This window comes from Anser anser, assembly GCF_964211835.1.
Source record: "Anser anser genome assembly, chromosome: 1".
NCBI lineage: Eukaryota > Metazoa > Chordata > Aves > Anseriformes > Anatidae > Anser > Anser anser.
In genome coordinates, this window is record NC_139720.1 from 191,822,713 (window position 1) to 191,840,746 (window position 18,034).

General features: G+C 42.3%; 1 protein-coding gene across 2 annotated transcripts in view; it reads left to right on the plus strand.

Annotated features, from left to right (window-relative positions):
• The window catches only part of SPATA13 (spermatogenesis associated 13), a 159,041-nt gene that overhangs the window by 29,569 nt on the left and 111,438 nt on the right, over nucleotides 1-18,034 (plus strand). The window lies entirely within an intron of this gene.

Here is an 18,034-nt window from a genome sequence, read left to right on the forward strand (position 1 = left end):
CAGCCTTACCATACTACCCTCCAGCACTCCATTGCTTCCTTCTGGGTCTGATTTTGGAAGAGAGTGAGGGACAGAGCTATTTGTCCACTGTCATCTGGATGAAAACCAACAAAGCAGACCGTGCTTCCCCGGTTGGGACGTAGCAAAGAGTCTCTGTCTGTGACACAGACATTACTTATTATTAAAGACCTCTGCCAAGTAGCCGAGATGACAGACCAAAAAGCAAGGTGTTAGAGAAAAGTGCTGCTAAGTTGAACCATTCAGCCTGCCTGACCAAATTTTCCCCAGGAGGTGTAGGGCAAACTTGTGAAGATGTACTGTATCTGTGCCCACAGCAGTAATACTAGAGCAGTGTTCAATATGGCAAAAGAAAAAGACGAGGCATTTTTGCAGTACAGCATGTGGTTGGACGGGGCTGCAGCCTTTCACCCTGACATTCTGCGCAGAAGTTGCACTTTGTGTAAGTGTCTCACAAGCTGTGCCAGCTTCAGTAGTTAGGAAACGTGTCTGTGCCCTCTGGCATCATTAGAAACCAGTATCCAGAGCAGTAGACAGACTGTGCATTTTTGGCATTTTGGGTAAAGTTGCTTTTAAAATGTTCTTCTGTATTTGAAAGGAGGACATGACTCAGTTAGTGGGGTTACATTATAAATGCTGGCTTGAAAGTGTCCCATAATAGCTCTTTTCATTGCAGGCGCTCTGCTCACAGGGGCTAGGAAGAGTACACCCTGCCATTCAGACCTGTTGTCCCTGTTTTCCCTTGTTGAAGGAGTGCTTTGATGCTGGCCAAAAGACAGATGGTCACTTCATGTGGCCAGACATGAGTTTTCTCACCAGATTGGATCCCTTGCCTGGGCCTTTGAGAGACCGCTGCACAGTACCCCTCAGGCACCCCTGGGGAGGGTCTTACGGATCAGAGAATCACAGAATGGTTTGGGATGGAAGGGACCTGAAAGCCCACCCAGTTCCAACCCCCTGCCATGGGCAGGGACACCTCCCACCAGAACAGGTTGCCCAAAGCCCCATCCAGCCTGGCCTTGAGCACCTCCAGGGATGGGGCATCCACAGCTTCTCTGGGCAGCCTGTGCCAGGGCCTCACCACCCTCTTTCTTCCTTATATCTAATCTAAATCTACCTTTTTTTAGTTTAAAACCTTTCCCTTTGTCCTATCAATATACTCCCTGACAAAGAGTCCCTCCCCAGCTTTCCTGTAGGCCCCCTTTAAATACTGGGGGCCTACAGGAAAAGGCCCCTCGGCCTGTCTTCACAGGAGAGCTGCTCCAACCCCTTGATCATCCTTGTGACCCTCCTCTGGACTCTTTCTAAGAGGTCCATGTCCTTCTTGTGCTGGGGGCCCCAGATCTGAACGCAGTGAACAACAACATAGGTGATTCGGCACAGTCTCTGAGAACTAGCATGTTGCTACTGTCACTTCAAAGCAAAGTAGTGAGTTTGCTAGTTGTGGAGGGAACTGACATCCTTTTGTTGTTGTTGCTGTTGTTCAATAATCACATAAAAATATGGCTTAAAGCTGTAAGAAATCCACAGGATCAAAATGAATCTCTTTAATGAGACCCCTTTAGTGGCCAGTACATTTTCTAGTTCTTATCTGTGCACCTGTGTCACTGCAGACTGCACCTTCCTCTGGCTTTTTATGTGGAGGAGTGAGACTCATCTCCACTTTCTTCTACCAATATATTTAAAAGCTTAGACTTAGAGGAGCTAAAACCTTGAAGTGGGCCCTAAATTACAATGAGTGGTCTTCACATTTGCAATGAAGCTTTTCTGCCCCAAAAACCTATTATCTTAAATTGTCTTCTCATTCTCAGACTTTAGTGAATTTATCTCATTAGGAAAATAGTTCTGAAAGTGATCTTCAGTGACAAGACTAGAAACTATAGTGGAAAGCAATGGGCAAAACAATCACCAAGGAGGATCAATATTGTCATGCATTTGAAAATTACTAGGATCTGGAATTGAAACGCACACTATTTACTGCAAATCAATAGTTATACTAGAGATACCATTAAGAGCAGAGCTAAGGCAGTTTTCCTGACCTAGGGTAAGTCTGACACAATTTGCAAAGTTAAATTATCATATTTCATTTAGACGGCCAACAGCAAATGGAAGCAACAGATCATTTCAGAAAATGCTCACAAATATGTACATATAACGTACCTGTAGAACTTAATGAGATAAACAAAAAAGCGTTAACCATAAGTGATTAGCAATGTGTCAACATTAGGAATTAGTTTTGAATCGCATGGGCAAAATTTCTTACATAAGATTTGTATTCCAAAAACATGTTTATTTCTAGTCAGAAGCATAACGTTACTGACAATGGTATGAGTAACTAGTAAGCCCTTTGAGAGAATGTGGGAATAATATTGTTAAGAAGAGAGGAATGATTTACAGTGTGTGCAAATATGAATTTTTTGTTTTGTTTTGTTTTCTCTACAGTTCTGCTCTTAAGGCTAGCTAGAGGTTTTGGTGAAAGTTCAGGTATTACCAAACTGATGCATCTGTTCCCACTGAGACTTGACACTGGATGGAGGGAAAGAATGAAAGCCATTTCTGATCATTTGTGTCATTTCAGACAAAATATTTCTGTTTTTGAAGTGAATCTCTTTTAAAGCACATAAGTAATTGCTATACTGAGGCAAGGTATCTGTACCACATTAAGAATCTGGATAAAGGTGAAAACTGGACTTATTCAATGTATCATCTTTACTGATTGTCTGCATGGAACTGATTAAAAATCCCAAAGACCCCAGATGTGCATGATGATGAGTCTTGAATAAAACCTTGAAATGAGAATGCTGTAAGCAATTTCAAAGTTGGGCACAAAAATAAAATATTTCTAAGACGTATAGAATTTTGCTGGCTATTTGATTTGATGAATGAATATCTGCTTAAAATGTTTCTCTTTGTCATAGTGGATATGCACCTTTACAAAATATCTGCAGCTGAACATCCTTTTTTTTTTAAAGAAGACAAAAAAATATATTTTTTATTTCACTAGACACAGCTGATATTTAACTCTCACAAAGCTGAAGTAACATACTCTTCCCTCTCCTAAATATATTAATCCAAAGAGTGGATTGGAAAGACTGAGAAACAAAACATGATATATTGAAGGGGGAAACAGTCTGTAAAGAAGAAGGTATTAAAATAGAAAGTGTAAAATCATTTCGTATAATGTAGCTGAAAACTCAGTTCTCTAGCATTAGATTCCTGTTTGCCCTTTGTCATTTATGGTTTGATTACAAGGACTGGAAATCAAAACCTGAATTCTCCAATGAAAACCAAGATTCTCCAATGAAATTTTTATTGGTACAATTAAATAAGAACATGGTCTGAAATGCTGCTTGAAAACAAGACTGAAGAAGACTTTTCTCCCTTTTCCAGAGAAAGGTTGCTCAATTAGGATATGTGTTGAGAAATACCAAATGTATTGTGGAAGCTTAGAAGAAGTCATTGATTCCAGCTGAGGTTCATTTTGAGCTTATGGCTTGTTTTGAATGCTGATCTCTAAGTGAAACTTAAAGGTCTCATGCCATTGTGAAGCCAAAGCAAGAAATCTGTTTACTCAAACCTTGAAGAATTGAAACTTCTCATTCTCATACAGCTGCTTCACCAGCCTTTGGAGTTAGCGATCTTACTAACTTGTTAAACAAAGATGAGAGCTGATTCTCTTTGGGTACTGCCTGTTTTCTCATCTGCCCCAAATTACTTCTTTCTACCGAATTGCTTGTTTTCCTCTCATTTTCAGTCTGTGTGTGCAGCCATCAAGCAGGGAAAAGGACACCTCTTGGAGCACAGTACTGGAACAGTTAGGAACTGGCCTGTTGTTCATGAGCAGGACTGGCATACTGCCCTCTGGCACCGCTGGCCTAGGACTGGGGCTGCAAGGGCACTGCAGAGAGTCACCCCAGCTTGGCCCCAGCCCAATGGAAGATTTGTACATACAGTGTGTCACTCACTTGTTTGGCCAACAGCTGTTGGAAAGGAAACACAGATACTCAAAAATTTATTTCCTGGTCAGCAAAGGGAAAGATACTTTTGATAGAATTTATTTTCAAGGATATTTCGTTAGGCCTGTACGCACTGCTGTTTTGGAAATTTAAAAGCTCTACAGTGTTTCATTTAGCCTTGCTGTTAATATGTTGTTGTGAATAGCCTTTATTATTCCGTGCTCCCTGGCTCCCTGTTTAAGGAAGCGCGAGCTCTGCCATACGAGCTGGTCTCCACCAGAAGCCCACCAGAAAGCAGTAGAGGCAGAGAACCCTGAAACTGGAGCTTTCCACATCGCTAGCAGGGAGCAGCCTCAACATCAGTACGTATCAGCTCTCTTCTAGCTGCCTCTTATTTTGAAAGACACAGTAGCAGTCTGTCAAGAAAATGCTGCAGCTTATGACAGGAATTAATAAAACAGTGAGTACTGTGCTGGGGGCACTGAGTGCGAGCTGGCTAATGCGTTTGTCAGGGAGATTTTATTCTGTTGCACATTCAGGAGAGTTATATGTGAAGAGAGAAATATGTCCCTCTGTAGATTGAAAAATAAATATATGACAAGGGAACTGCATGAAAATCAAGTGAATGGCAACTTGTGCTCGTTAATGAACTTGCAGCACTTGGAATAAGAGTAAGGCTTATTAGCTTTGACCTAGCAAAATGCCAGGTTACATGCCTGCTTTCTTTTAGGGAATTTGTTAAATGTCTTGCTAAAAACTGTTGTCTACTGTTGAAAATATTCCCTGTTTCACTCCTCAAAACATTGAATTTCCTTGTGACAATAATATTTTAATATATGCCGTCTTTCACAGTTTTCATCTAGAGACTGCCCATAGCACATTAGAAAGCTAAACTGATATGAAAACTGTAAAGATCTGTTCCACAAAGAGACATATTTTGAGCTTGAACCCCAGAACAACTAAGCAATTTGCTATATTTTGCAGCAGGAAATGAAGAAAATGGATTCCACATCAAGCCATTATAAAAAACGCTAAAACTCATTGTTAAAAGTGGTGCTCTGGAACTAAGGTGACAATTTGCTAGTTAATATTCACACATGTAAATGAAAATCCTCTTCTTCCCTTCAGATTCTCTAAGGGTGAAGAATATATGAAACAGAAACCCATATCACCACCAAAACTAGACCAAAACTAGATTCCCTGAGGACGTGCTTACTTGGTCATGCCTCCCTGTGCCATAATGTTTCTGTAAGTAAAGGTCAGAAACAGGAAGATCTTTGAGATTGCATGCAGAACTGAGCTACGAAAACATTTTGCGGTTGCTTAGCCATGAACTCTGTTCTGTAAACACAGTTAAGTTGTCTCAACTCTTGGCAGCAAAGCCGCGTTAGCACAGCAGTGTGAGCTGGTGGTAACTGTAGGACTGGGACATCTCTAAGTACTAGAGCAGGTACCCTGACTTAGGCATACAGTTCTGACTGCAGCATAGCCTTACTGTGTTGTGGTTAGTATTGCTCTTGTTCAGCCTCATGGGTTTGTATCTAGCAGTATCCACCATACTTCCTTGGTCACCTGGCAGATTTAAGGAGGTCTTCCAGGCACACAGAGGAACTGTGGGAGAAAGTAGTGAAAAACAATCCCAAACTCCCAAACATCCACCAAGCCTTAAACAAAATGAAATGAATCCCTTAAAATTGTCTGAGAAGGTCGTGTGGACAATGGCATTACTTGCACATACATTTCTTGCTAAGGGTTCAGATAAATAGAAAACACTTGTGGGTTTGTTTTTGTTTGTTTGCTTTTGTGTGTGTGTGAATGAGAAGAATTGCTTCTGGAGCTTCTTCATATCAGTCTCAAGCCATTAAAGATGGCCATACGACCCCACCTTACCGGGATTGCTTTTGTTCAGGTATTCTTACTGTGCACAAAGACATTCTGCAAGCAGAACATACACAGCTTACAAGTATCAGGCAATTATTGGACAGCCAGTCATCAGTGAAGTGGGGAAGAGTTGGCCTGTGGAACTGGCCAACTTGGAATTGTCTGGTCCTTGATGTTGCTGAGTTGCCATCTGCCAGTGCTCTGCTTTCTTTCCTTAGGGTTTTGTTTCACTTCAGTATTTTTCCTCTCAAATGCTTGAGTTGCTAACAATTACCAACTATTATTCAAAAAATACATCTCTGCCTGTGTTTTTATCTTGCTTTTTATTATTTTTTATTATTTATTTATTTACTTTTATTCTTTAGCTCACGTACTTTTCAATACCTTAACAGTAATTTTGCCAGTAAAATAAAATGGAGGTCACAACATGTCTGTATCAACCCCTGGGGCCAGAGGTTTCAGCTGCAGCAAGTTCTTTGTGGACTTTGCAGAGTCTGATGATTAATTTTATAGTTTTCTCTCTGTTTTCATGCTATACTTGTAGAAGATGTTTATTGGAACCTATCAATTTCTGCTCTGCATAGCACAGCAGTGAGTTATCCTTTGGGTCTGGTATACTCAGCAATGGTTAAATACGTTGAGAACAAAAATGTTCTATAGCTTCTAGCTTTACAATGAGCCATATAAAGAAACACCAGAAAGAAGGAAGAGTGTCATTCATTCTGATGAAGATAACCTGCCATCTTCAGAAGCTGATCTTGAGCTGGAGTTGAAAAGATGAAGAAGAATGGTTCTCATGGCTGTGTGATGGTAAAACACTGATAGTATTGTGAAAGACAAACAAGTGCTCTTGGGATCAAAGAGATCAAAGTGCCAGAAAATCAGAAAGAGTTTAATCCCTGAACACTGCAGGGGTAACTGATGAAGCTTCTCTTGCCCGCATTCCCTCCCAGAAGAGACTGGAAAGCTGGTGATGTGAGACATAATTGTCATTGTGGTCATTGCTGAAACATACAATGACAGCAGAGAGACACTATTTGCATGCAGACGTACCCATTAGTGGTGTAGACATCTCTACTCTCATTCTCCGTAATACTGCTTATCCACCTGTGCTGGAACCTGAGATAGCCTTTCCAAGTGATTCATTTTCACAGAAAAAGCAGTTCAGCTATGAAGATGGAAGGCAGGTAATGCTGGTGCTATAAGCTTCTGGAAAATCAAAATGAAAATGGACCCCTACAGTACTGAATCAGATGTGGGCCATTCCAGCAATGATGGTTGAGCACACAATGAAGCTCTGTAAACAGAAATGTGACCACTAGACTGAAGGATGTGATCGTTCCCCTCTACTCAGCATTTGTGAGGCTACATATGGAGTATGGTGTCTGGTTTTGGGCTCTCCAGTACAAGAGGGATGTCAAGGAACTGGGTAGAGTCTGTAGAAAGGCCACTGAGATGGTCAGGGAGCTGGGGCACATGGCACAGAAAGGGCCACTGAGCAAAATGGGTTTGCCTAGCCTGGAGATAAGAAGAGCAAAGGGGCTCTATTTGCTGCTTCCCCCTACCTAGAAAGGAGGTCTGGGGAAGAGAAAGCCAGGCTCCTCTTAGAGGTACACGGTGAAAGCACAAGAGGTCATGGCAGAAAGCTGTAGCAAGGTAAATTTTGCCCAGATGTACAGATGAATGTGTTCAATATGAGAGCTTTGAAGCACTGGAATAAGTTGAAAAGAGAGAGTTTGGAATTTTCAAAGTTTGACTGGACAAGACACTGAGGAAACCAATTCACTACTGGAATTAGTTCACCTTTCAGTAGGAAGCTGGAATAGAGATCCCCATAGATCCCTCCCAGCTTAAAGTTTTCCTGTGATTCTCTGCCAGCAGAAACACTCTTACCTCAGTGTCTTTTCATTTGGTGTCCCTGGCTGAGCTGCTGAGCAGGAAGTTTAAAAGGCAGTAGATAGTTCAGCGCTCTACCCCAAACTGAAGGCCTTTTCTGCTAGGGCAAGAAACAATCCAAAATAAAATTAGTCCTTCGGATCATCAGACTTCAAAGTGCTGGACTGACTCCAGCTCTTGAATCCTTCAGTCTGAATGTAGCAACCCATGTAACAGTGCATATTAGAGATCTTATAAATGAAGATTTGGCAATGGAGAACTAGATGGTCTAATTAAAGTCTCATTTCAGCCTGATAAATTGGCATATTTTTATAAAAGCCATCTGTATTAAAGAAACACAGATGCTAAACAATTGAAAAGTCATTTTCATCATAACTTTTATTTAAATCTTTAAATTTTAAAATGTTTTCCTTGTCTAAATCTTTAAAGTTTAAAATGATTTCCTTGGCTAGCATGACTGCCTCTCCTGTTGTAAAGCTAGGTGTCTGAGAAGACTTGACTTTTTTTTTTTTTTTCTCATCTTTATCAGCCTCACTTCAGAAACAGAGAGGCAAGTTTGCCCCACTAGAAATTAATGGAAAATGTTGTCCGAACCTTGATTTATTCACTTGTGGATCAGAAGAAAGAATGGGAGTGCCCAAGCAAACAGACTGCCTGCACAGTCCCTTCACTGCACTGAACGGCAGACCAACCAGACATGATGTTGGCATGCTTTACCTACTCATTGTATGCTTTTCTTTAAGTTTAAATCTATATGAACATATTTTTCATGCTTTTTGTATATTTTGTAGGAGCACACATTGTAATCCAGTGTGTAGCTTCACTTCCTTCCTGAAAGTCATTCTGCTCTCCTGCATTTTTAAATGATGTGGGCTGGTGCCTGCCCCTGCCAGGAAGCATTTGCACTGTTTGCATTAAATTCCTCTCTATAATGTGTACAGAAGGCTCTGGATGTGTACAGTGTCCCCACGTGTATGCACCTACCCAGGAACAGCCTGTGCTGGAGTCCTGCCTCAAACTCCTCTCGGGGTCCACCTCCTGGCACCACTGCAGTATTCCTTCTTGGTCATTTGTCACAAAATCATAGAATATCCCAAGCTGGAAGGGACCCACAAATATCATCGAGTCCCACTCCTGGCTCCACATAGAACTAACTAAAAATTAAACCAAATCTTCTTCATACTAACCTGGAAACACTGTGCATTAAAAGCTTCTTCATAAGCTTTGTGGTTTGCTCCGCTCCACAGTCTAAGAATAGGCTGTGTGGAAAAGAGCAACCAAGCTCACATGGGGACAAAAACTAAACAGAAGTGGGAGCTGGAAGCCCTAAGGCAGTAATGACAAACTAAGAAAACCTAGAGAGTAATCAGCGGAAAGTAAACCCAGAGGAAGGAATTCATTATGAACAACGGCGCTGGTGTGGGCTGCTGATATGTTATCTTTGCTGGTCATCCTGACTCACCAGCATGCTGAGTCTGGCTAAACGGCCTTAGATACCTTCGACTTGCCTTGTGCCCATAATCAGTCTTTCCAAAAGTGTTCCCAGACAGCGTGAGAAAAGCATGACCTGGCTCATGCAGAGCGCGGCTACTCCCAGGAAACCTGAGTGCTCCAAAGTCCTACCCTAGCTGGGAGCGCTGCTATTGTCTTGGAGCTGAGGGGTGCCAGGACAACCTGGAGCAATCTGGTGAGGAGTTAATTAAAAGAAAACAAGTTACAGTTTCATCTCATTTGCTGGGGAAGATGGTTAACTCTTTGTTGTAGCAGGCTGCCAAGGATTTGATGCACTGGGATGAAAGCCCATCCTCTTCAATCACTGCCCAGCAGAGCAAAATTACAGGTGTCAGGAAAACTCATTTCGTGGCATTAATCAGGATGGATTAAAATGGAACAGTTTCTGAGCTGCCCTGTGAGAATAGTTGTGGGACATCAAAGAGAGCCCGTGATCCACAAAACTGTGTCCTCTGCTTTGAAATATTGTAGTCAGCCAAACATTTATTGGAATGACATGTTAACTGCATTGTGTCTCAGATCCCTTCGGTGTCTAATCACTTGTGTCCTATCTCCTCCATTGTAATATAATCGGGTAAGTAATCATCTGGTGTGCTCGTGTGCTTTTGCTGGAGGACTTCAAAGATCTTGGACAGCTTCTTCATTTTAAGTGTTCTGTAATGATGGGTAATGGACTACCACAGAGCCTATTCAATCCATTATGAATAAATCCATAGCTATATCTGTAATATTTGTAGGCATTCCTTTAAAACCCAAACATTTTCCCGGATGCTTAAGAAATTATTTTTCTTTGTCTAAGGAAAGAAAAACAGATTGTGCCTAGAACTGTGGTATTTTATAATCCCCAAATTGTCTTGTCTTGAAAATCTGTTTTAGATAATGTAGAATTTGCTACATACTTGACAAGAGGAAAAGGGCTTTCTTATAAAATCAAAAATCTGGCTTTTCTGTGGAACGTGAGTAAGCTTTTCAAAATGTCACATGGCATTTTTGTGTTTTAAGAATAATAAAATATGTACGAACTGCAGTATACTGTATCAGGTGCATGTGATATTATTTGCAAAGATGAAGTGAAACAAATAACTATATAAGGACATCACCTCTGGCTCATGGTGTCCCTGAAGGCTGGAAAACATTCTGCTGAAACCACCATATGCTTGCTGTTTGTTTGTTTGTTCATATATTTATACATACTATTATGTACTAGGCATTCACTTTCAACCAGAGACAAGATATTCAAATAAATAAATCTTTCTTTTGTCCCAGTACAGCTACTTTTATATAGCCTGCATCAAATTACGTTTTAAAACATGGGAGCTTCAATATAGAGAATGCATGGGGAAAGGGGAATAGGAACTATACAGCGAGGTGTGTATGGCATGTAGCTTCAAGTGCACATGCTGTGCCAGGCAGTGTCACTGGGAAGGCTGGAGCATCCTCAGGTCTCTTGTTAAGTCATACCCTTGTAAAAGGCTTTTTTTTTTTTTAACCAGTGACAGCTGGTTATTTATTACTTAGACCAGCAGGAGTAAGACTGTGTAAGGTCTTCTTTCATTTAGATGAATGGCAGAACCCGGCGTAGTTGTTGATTACTGAATTGCTATTTTAAATTTTATGATAATACACTCTTTAAACTTGCTTGGAAAACTGTCTTCCCTCTTTGTTTTGTCATGACTTTTTTGATTGTAGCATTGCATCCAAAGACAGAATTCGGCTCACGGGGTCTGATTTCCAAGGAGACTTCTAATCTGATGATATGTGTTTGGTACAAGAGATGCAGAAGTCATGTCTTTGGTCCCTTAATCCAGAGATAGATACCTGCAGTATCAAAGCAGCAACTCTGTGATACTGTCTCACAAAGTTCAGGAATAATAATACTGGAAAGATGTTTGTGAAGTTGACCAGATTTCATGGTTTGTTGGCTTTATTTTCTCCATCCAGGTAGGATTTGCACATAGTATGAAGGAATATATCATGTGGGAGGCAAGGAAAGGATCTTAACCTTAAATAAGGTGATTTAAAAGTTCCGTTCCTTTGAATCAGGCCTGAACTCCTAGCTGTACAAGTTTTGGACGCAAGTTCAAACATCATATTTCAGGAATGTCACACTGCATCTCTCTGTCACTGATTATTGTATTCCTGTATTTCTGTAGCCTCTATTCAGCCTCTGCCAGAGTTGCCAGAGTCCCTGAAAGACTTGTTTACAGTAGAACATTGTAGCACATCAGATGTTAATTTGGGGTGCAATTCTGTCACATTGGCTCAAACTGATTAGTACCTTTCCCTGTCAGTGGGTGGTGTGTGAGCCAGGGGGCTGGCAGACTTTGGCCCTATACAAACCAACCTAACTTCAGGGCCAGCCTGGTATGTCCTGATGTAAAGCCATGCAAGTGACTTCTCTGGACCATTTCCTAAAAACTGGGCTGTGCTGCATCTCTAAAACAAAAACATATTTCCATAGCACCAAGCAGGGTGAGTCAGATCCCATCTGGAATTGCTTCTCTGCAAAATCGTCACTGTGCTTAGAGATTCGTTCATTTGGAGTATCCAATATGCATGTTGTGCCTTTCAAATCATTGCTTAAAACCAGCGTTTAATCCCAGGATTAACACCTGTCCTCTGCAACTGACTTTTTACACGCTGCATCTTCGTTGTGCCACTTTGCATCAGAATACAGAATCAGTGACCTGGTATCTGCATGTGAGGATAGCATGAATAAAACAGTGGGAGGGCTCCCAGTCTCATCTGGACTAGATTATTTATCTAATCAAGTCATATTTAGCTGCAAGCCATTACTTGATTACTGAAACCCCTTCAATATGATGCCAGCAGCTCTGTTTGTATAGAAAAGCTGATTACTTCATTTTCCTGGAAATTCAGTCAGATCCTTCCTCTGAACATTTATCAATAGTTCAAGAAAAAAAAATAATTTAAGTCTGTCTTTATGGAACTGGACTCTCCATCTTAACCTCAAGAAAAAGAAATGCATTTTGGCTGATATATTTAACGCTTCCCCTACTCTGAGTCAGAATCATCCAAGGGAAGGATGAATCAGAAAGCCAAAATAATTTTTGAAGACCACTACATCTTAAAAGGAATGACTTGTTACTGTAACCTTCATGCTCTGAGGTGGCTCCCCACAGAGGGCATGGAAGGGATGAATACCACCCACCGACTTTCAGCAGGAGGATGTGGCCAGCCCCCAAATACACACACAGTGACCATTGTGTCTGGGTCTTGTGGAAATGGCCCTGGCCCCACACCAGAGTAAAAGAGGGAGTTTCATTGCTGCTGCTCAGGTTGCTGTGGTGGCAAAGTGCTCAGCAAGAAGCTGCCACGCGGCTCATGGTGGGTTTTGGAGCCTGCACTGAGCTCTGGGCTGGCCCAGTCCTGTGGCTCACAGCATCCAAGGAGGTCTGGTTCAGGTACCTGCCTGCCAGGTGATGCAGGGTACAGCTCTCCGCTTCTGTGTCCCATTTTTGGAAAGAAAATTCTGTTTGATCCCTGAGGAGCCCAGTGGATTGTCTACAAAAGAGGAAATTCTTCATGAGGTTTGTCCTTTCTTCTGCTTCAGGATAGTTTTAACTATTCTGTGAAAACATGAACAAATTTGTTATTAAAAGAGACTCTCTGAAGCCTGAAGCATAGTCCTAGCTGAGGAAGGATGTCCCAGAGGTTCTGGCACTCTCTGAGATTAAAAAATAAGAAAGAAAGAAAAAAAAAAAAAGAAAAAGATTTATTTCTCTTCCCTGTTGCAACCTTTGTGCACGACTCTGTAGAAGTAATTTAGGGCCAGACGTGTAAAAGTATGGGCTGCCTCAGGATGCAGAGTTATCAGCCACGCAGAGTACTTTGAGGGCTGGTAGAATGCGATTCAACACTGACAGCTGCGGCTGGTGGGGACAAGGGACGGTAAGAGGACACAGGAGAACTCTGCTGGCTTCTGTCTCGTGGTCCCCTGAGAGGCCGCCATGGATTAGCAGAGACTCAGCCAGCCTAGCAGCCTTCTAGACCAAAGGGAGTCACAGGGAAGAGAGGAGGACGAGGGAAAGGTGCTACGGGTACTCCCCAGGGAAGTCTCCCAGCCAGCACCGATGCATGACTTAGAGGCTGTCAGAAAGCTGAGCATTTGAAATGCCAAACGTCCTGCAATAGCCTAAGGTTTGCAAAACTCTTACCCATGCCCTTTATTAATTCAGCCTGCTACATGCAAAATGGACATGCTGCGTCCTGCCAGCCCCTGCTCGGGCAGCTGGTTAAAACCCAAGTCACACAGCGGTCCACCAGGCAGTGCTTATGAAAAGTGAGGGCTTGTCTGGGATGATTTCTATAAACAGGGACAGGAAGAACCTACTGGGGTTTATTGGCAGTGCTGAAGGGATGAAGAGCACCTTAATAAAGAGACTGGTCTGTGTGTAGCGTTGGTAAATGAGTGACCAGTGTAGCTGTGGTACCTTTTAATAAATAAACCATTTGGCTAGAACAAAAACGTCACTGAAGCACACTTAAACCACTGAGCTTTCAGGAACACTGCCTGCCTCCTTCAGAAATCACTTATCTATGTCTTGATCCTGTTATTTATTTACAAAAAAAAAAAAAAGTAAACATTTTGGTCTCTTCAAATCCAAGAAGAGATGTGTGCGTGTGCCATGTTAGCCCAAGCTTTTGCTGCGTGACTCATACCGGTTGCAACAAGCCGAGGGGTTGGAGAGGGTATTTCTTGTTTACCTCCCTGGAAACACAAACACTGTGTTGAAAAAAAGCACTGGCACTCCACTGTTCATCTCCTCATTTTAACCCGCACGCAAAACTCTCCGCCACTACTCGGATGACAAACCATGAGGAAATGCAGCCCGGTGCATCTGCCTCGAGAGGTGTTTCGTCCAGCTGGGGCCACCAGGCAGCCGGCTGCTCTGCACCAGGACTTCTTCCAGGATTTTAAATCTTTCCATTGGGAGTTTTCACAAATGCAAACATTTCATCTCTTTTTGCAATATGCATTTTTTTCAGGAGAAAAGTCTGCTTAACTATTTTTTTCCTCTGTTCACCTGCTCTGTTGCTGACACGGTTGCAGAGAGGTTTCCAGGCTTCAACCTGAAGAAAGCAGGAGGTGGGAGCAGAGGTGGCTCCTGCACACTGGGGCCGGCACACAGGTACTGCAGAGCACAGCAAAAACGTGCTGCTATAGGTCTCCTTTTTGGAAAATACACAAAACTGGGCCATAACACTGCACATGGGTGTGCAGGCATGACCACACAACCATCCCTGTCGAGGTGGGGAGGTGAAACATTTCTCAGCATCCAGTATCACCACATAAGTTTGTCATGGGAGTCAAGAAACACACCCAAAGCTGTGGAAAGATATTTGGGCCAAATGTAATTTAGCCAAGCTGAAATCTAGTAAGGGGCCATTATTCTGACTCCTGAGAGCACTGTCAAATACATATTGCACTGTTTTATTACTTTTATATATATATCTCACTTTAGTTGGTATGAAGCTCTACCTTAAAAGGACAAGAAAGTATAATTTAATGCAGAGACCTCATTTTCTCCATAACATGCATTTTTCAGAGGAGAGTTTTCAAAAGGGCACACACACTTTTCTCTTTCTGTTGCAAAATGAAATGTAGAAACAACAAGTTCTGCACATTTTGAACTGAAATTATGCCTCTGGCAGGAAGCATCAGCCCTCAGAGTCTAAAACGTATAGTGCAGGGACATTGGGCTTGCTTTAATAACAGAAAATGAAGATTTCTTGAAGGGATATTGCGGATTAAGAGAATTTGCAGGGCCAGGCTGACAAAAAGACAAAGACTGTGTGATTGATCTTGCTGACCAAAGATAATTAGCGAGTACTATTTGCAGGAGTGCTTACACTGAACAAAGCCAGACAAATAAGTGAAAAGGAAAGATTTGACAAATGTTTTCCCCTTGCTGAATTGTCTGTGCATTTATTCCACTTCTTCTCTATTCAAAATCTATTTGCCTGGTGATTTCTGAAGATAATCTTTCTCTTATGCTTTGTTTCTGAGACGAATTCATTGCACTGGTGGTCTCCAGCCTCCTCTGGGTGAGTCTCCCACCCACAGCCTGATCTTCCTCCACTGCCAGCAGCACTGTAGGTCTGGGAGATGAAAGAAGGGGGAGGTTTGTGCCATAAACCATCTGGCAGCGCTCCTTTTTGTGGTCTGCAACTCCCTTCCCCTCCAATGTTACCTGGGATCCATAAGGGAGTGCTACACCGGTGCTGGGACCTCAGCGCTTGCTGTGCTCAGGTGCACGGCTGCAGCACCCTGCTTGACCCCTGCACCCAGGTTGGGTCTCTTTCCGAGTGCTTCAGCGCTGAGGATCTGGGGTCTGTGTGTATATGGAGGGTCAGAGGGTCAGAGGAGGATGGAGCACAACCTGGCTTGCGGCCAGACCTCGCAGCTCAGCAGTGCTGGCAGTGAAGGTGGGGTGCAGGAAGCACAGCTGGTGCTGCGTGGCCAACATTACCGTGCCACAGCTCAGCTGGGGGGAGAAGTTGTGTTGCATGTGTATGACTTTTGCCACTTGGAAATATCATAAAGATACTTCTCAGAATGGGGTTTGCTATGAACTACTGTCTGAAATGTGCCTTCTGCACAAGTCCGTAATATTCATTTCAGTATCATTGTTTGGAGTAATTCCATGGCTGCACAAAGCAGCTTTTGCTTTAGGCAGTAGAGTGGGATCTAGGCACTGGGCTTAATTTTATTTGTGACTGGCAGGGGAGTTACTTCTTGCTCTCTACTGCTGGTTCCTCATTTTTAATGAGCATGGTACTTCCTCTCTCCTGCCCTTTGCCTGGCACATCTCCTTGGCTTGTAAACTTTTTATGGTCCAGGGACTGCCTCTGTCCTTCTGTTTGTTTGTTTACTAATGCCATTAAGCCAAGCTGGATAGGAATTTCTATCTGCAGCCATAGTACAAGCATTAGAGTAATGCTCACAGCAAACTAAGTGGCTATGAGAGCTGTAGAAACAGAACATAGCAAGAAAATACAGCTTTAACCTGTTTATGTGTAAGTAAAAATGGTTGAATAACTTTTTGCAGGGTTTGTGGACTCTGGATATTACATTTCAGATAAACTATGGCATGGATCAGATAGTAGTTGGGGAGTGCACTGACACTGTACTAATGACTTGTGCTGCTGGGTGGCTCTATAGAAAGGAATTACCAGCCTCATGAATTTCATACAGCGTGATTGATTGCCTGACAATTTAATGTGGATTGAAGTCACTGAATAGTCAGACTCCCAGATGGTTTTTCTCTCCTCTTACATCTCTATTTAGATATCCTTTATCTCTTTCTTTTTATATGATTTTTTCCATTTACTTTTTTTTTTCAGCAAAGAATTCTTTCCTCCTCCTACCTCTTTTTAATTCATTCCCAAGTTAAAATGGCCAAAAAAGGAAAAATAAAATCCACAAAGCAAAACAACAAAACCAACAAACAAACAAAAGTTAGATTTGAAAACTCAGGCAAGCTGCAACAGAACTGACAAAAACCGAGGTGCATGATGTCTTCCATAGACTGTGAGGCACTGGAAGCTAAATGTTTATAATTTGCCATCAGTTTATGGGCCACACAGAGGTCCCAATCCTAAAAACTTTAATGCTTCTCTATGAGTTTATTTTCTTGGGTAATTCCAGGGAAGCAAACGAAAGCATACACAGAAGTTGTGCCTCGGAATAAACTTACACAGAGGCTCTGTCTGTATTAGCTTTAAGCAGGGAGAGGTCATGGGCTCAGGCCCAGGGTCACAGATGTCTTTATCGCCAGCGTGTTAGGATGCTCCCCGGCAAGGTCAGATACAGACCAGCCAGCGTGCACTCTGCACCCAGGAGTGTGGATGTGGCCCTTTCTGGGAACCTTCATAATGGTCGTATGGTCAAAACTGGCCAGTTGCCTTCATGGCGAGAGACCAAACCCTGTCACTGTTTGCTGTACTGGAACACACGTAGTTTTATAGGCATGATTTCTGAGCCACCGTAAGGGGAAGCTGCAAACAACACAAGATCCATGAAGTTCTGCATCCACACTAGGTCAGATGTCTGTGATGGTAGCTTTCATAGCTCTGCCCATCTTGAGTAGCTGAAATGATGCTCTACTTGGGTAGATTTTCAAATATGACTTCCTTTTCTGTGAACTTTCTGGAGCTTCTTGAGGCTCTTCTGTTCTTTGTCCTCACCCCTTCCCACTCATGGGCTTCAGGGGATCCAGAGGTCCCAGTTAGCTCTCTGTGTGTGGCTTCCTCCATTGATTTTCCAGCTCAAATACAAAGGGCAATCAGGCAGCTTAGTACAGAATGACTTTTCAGGTACGTTTCGTGACATAAGAACATTGGGCTGAGCCATAAGGCTTAGGTTAGCAGTGGCCATTCTGACCCACTTCTCAGGAGAAGAATGGACAAACTGTTCTCTTTGCTGAAACTATTTATGAACTGACGTCTATTTACAGAGAAGGGACTTTTTCTTGTTCTGTTCCACCTTTCCTGGAAATGTGGTAAAGAGTCATATTCATTAATGCTCTTCAATAAATACAAAAATGAATTAAAGCTTGTTATTACAAGAAGAAGTGTGTGGTACGCTTGTAGAGTCACAGGATTTAGTAATTACCTTCTGGTAGTGCATTAAGTCATTACTAGTTTGGAAAATACGACACTCACGTCAGATACTGTGAAAGTACCACTAAGTTTAGTTATTTTTTCATAAAGTACATGCAAAATAGGCCTGTAAAAAAAAATAAGAC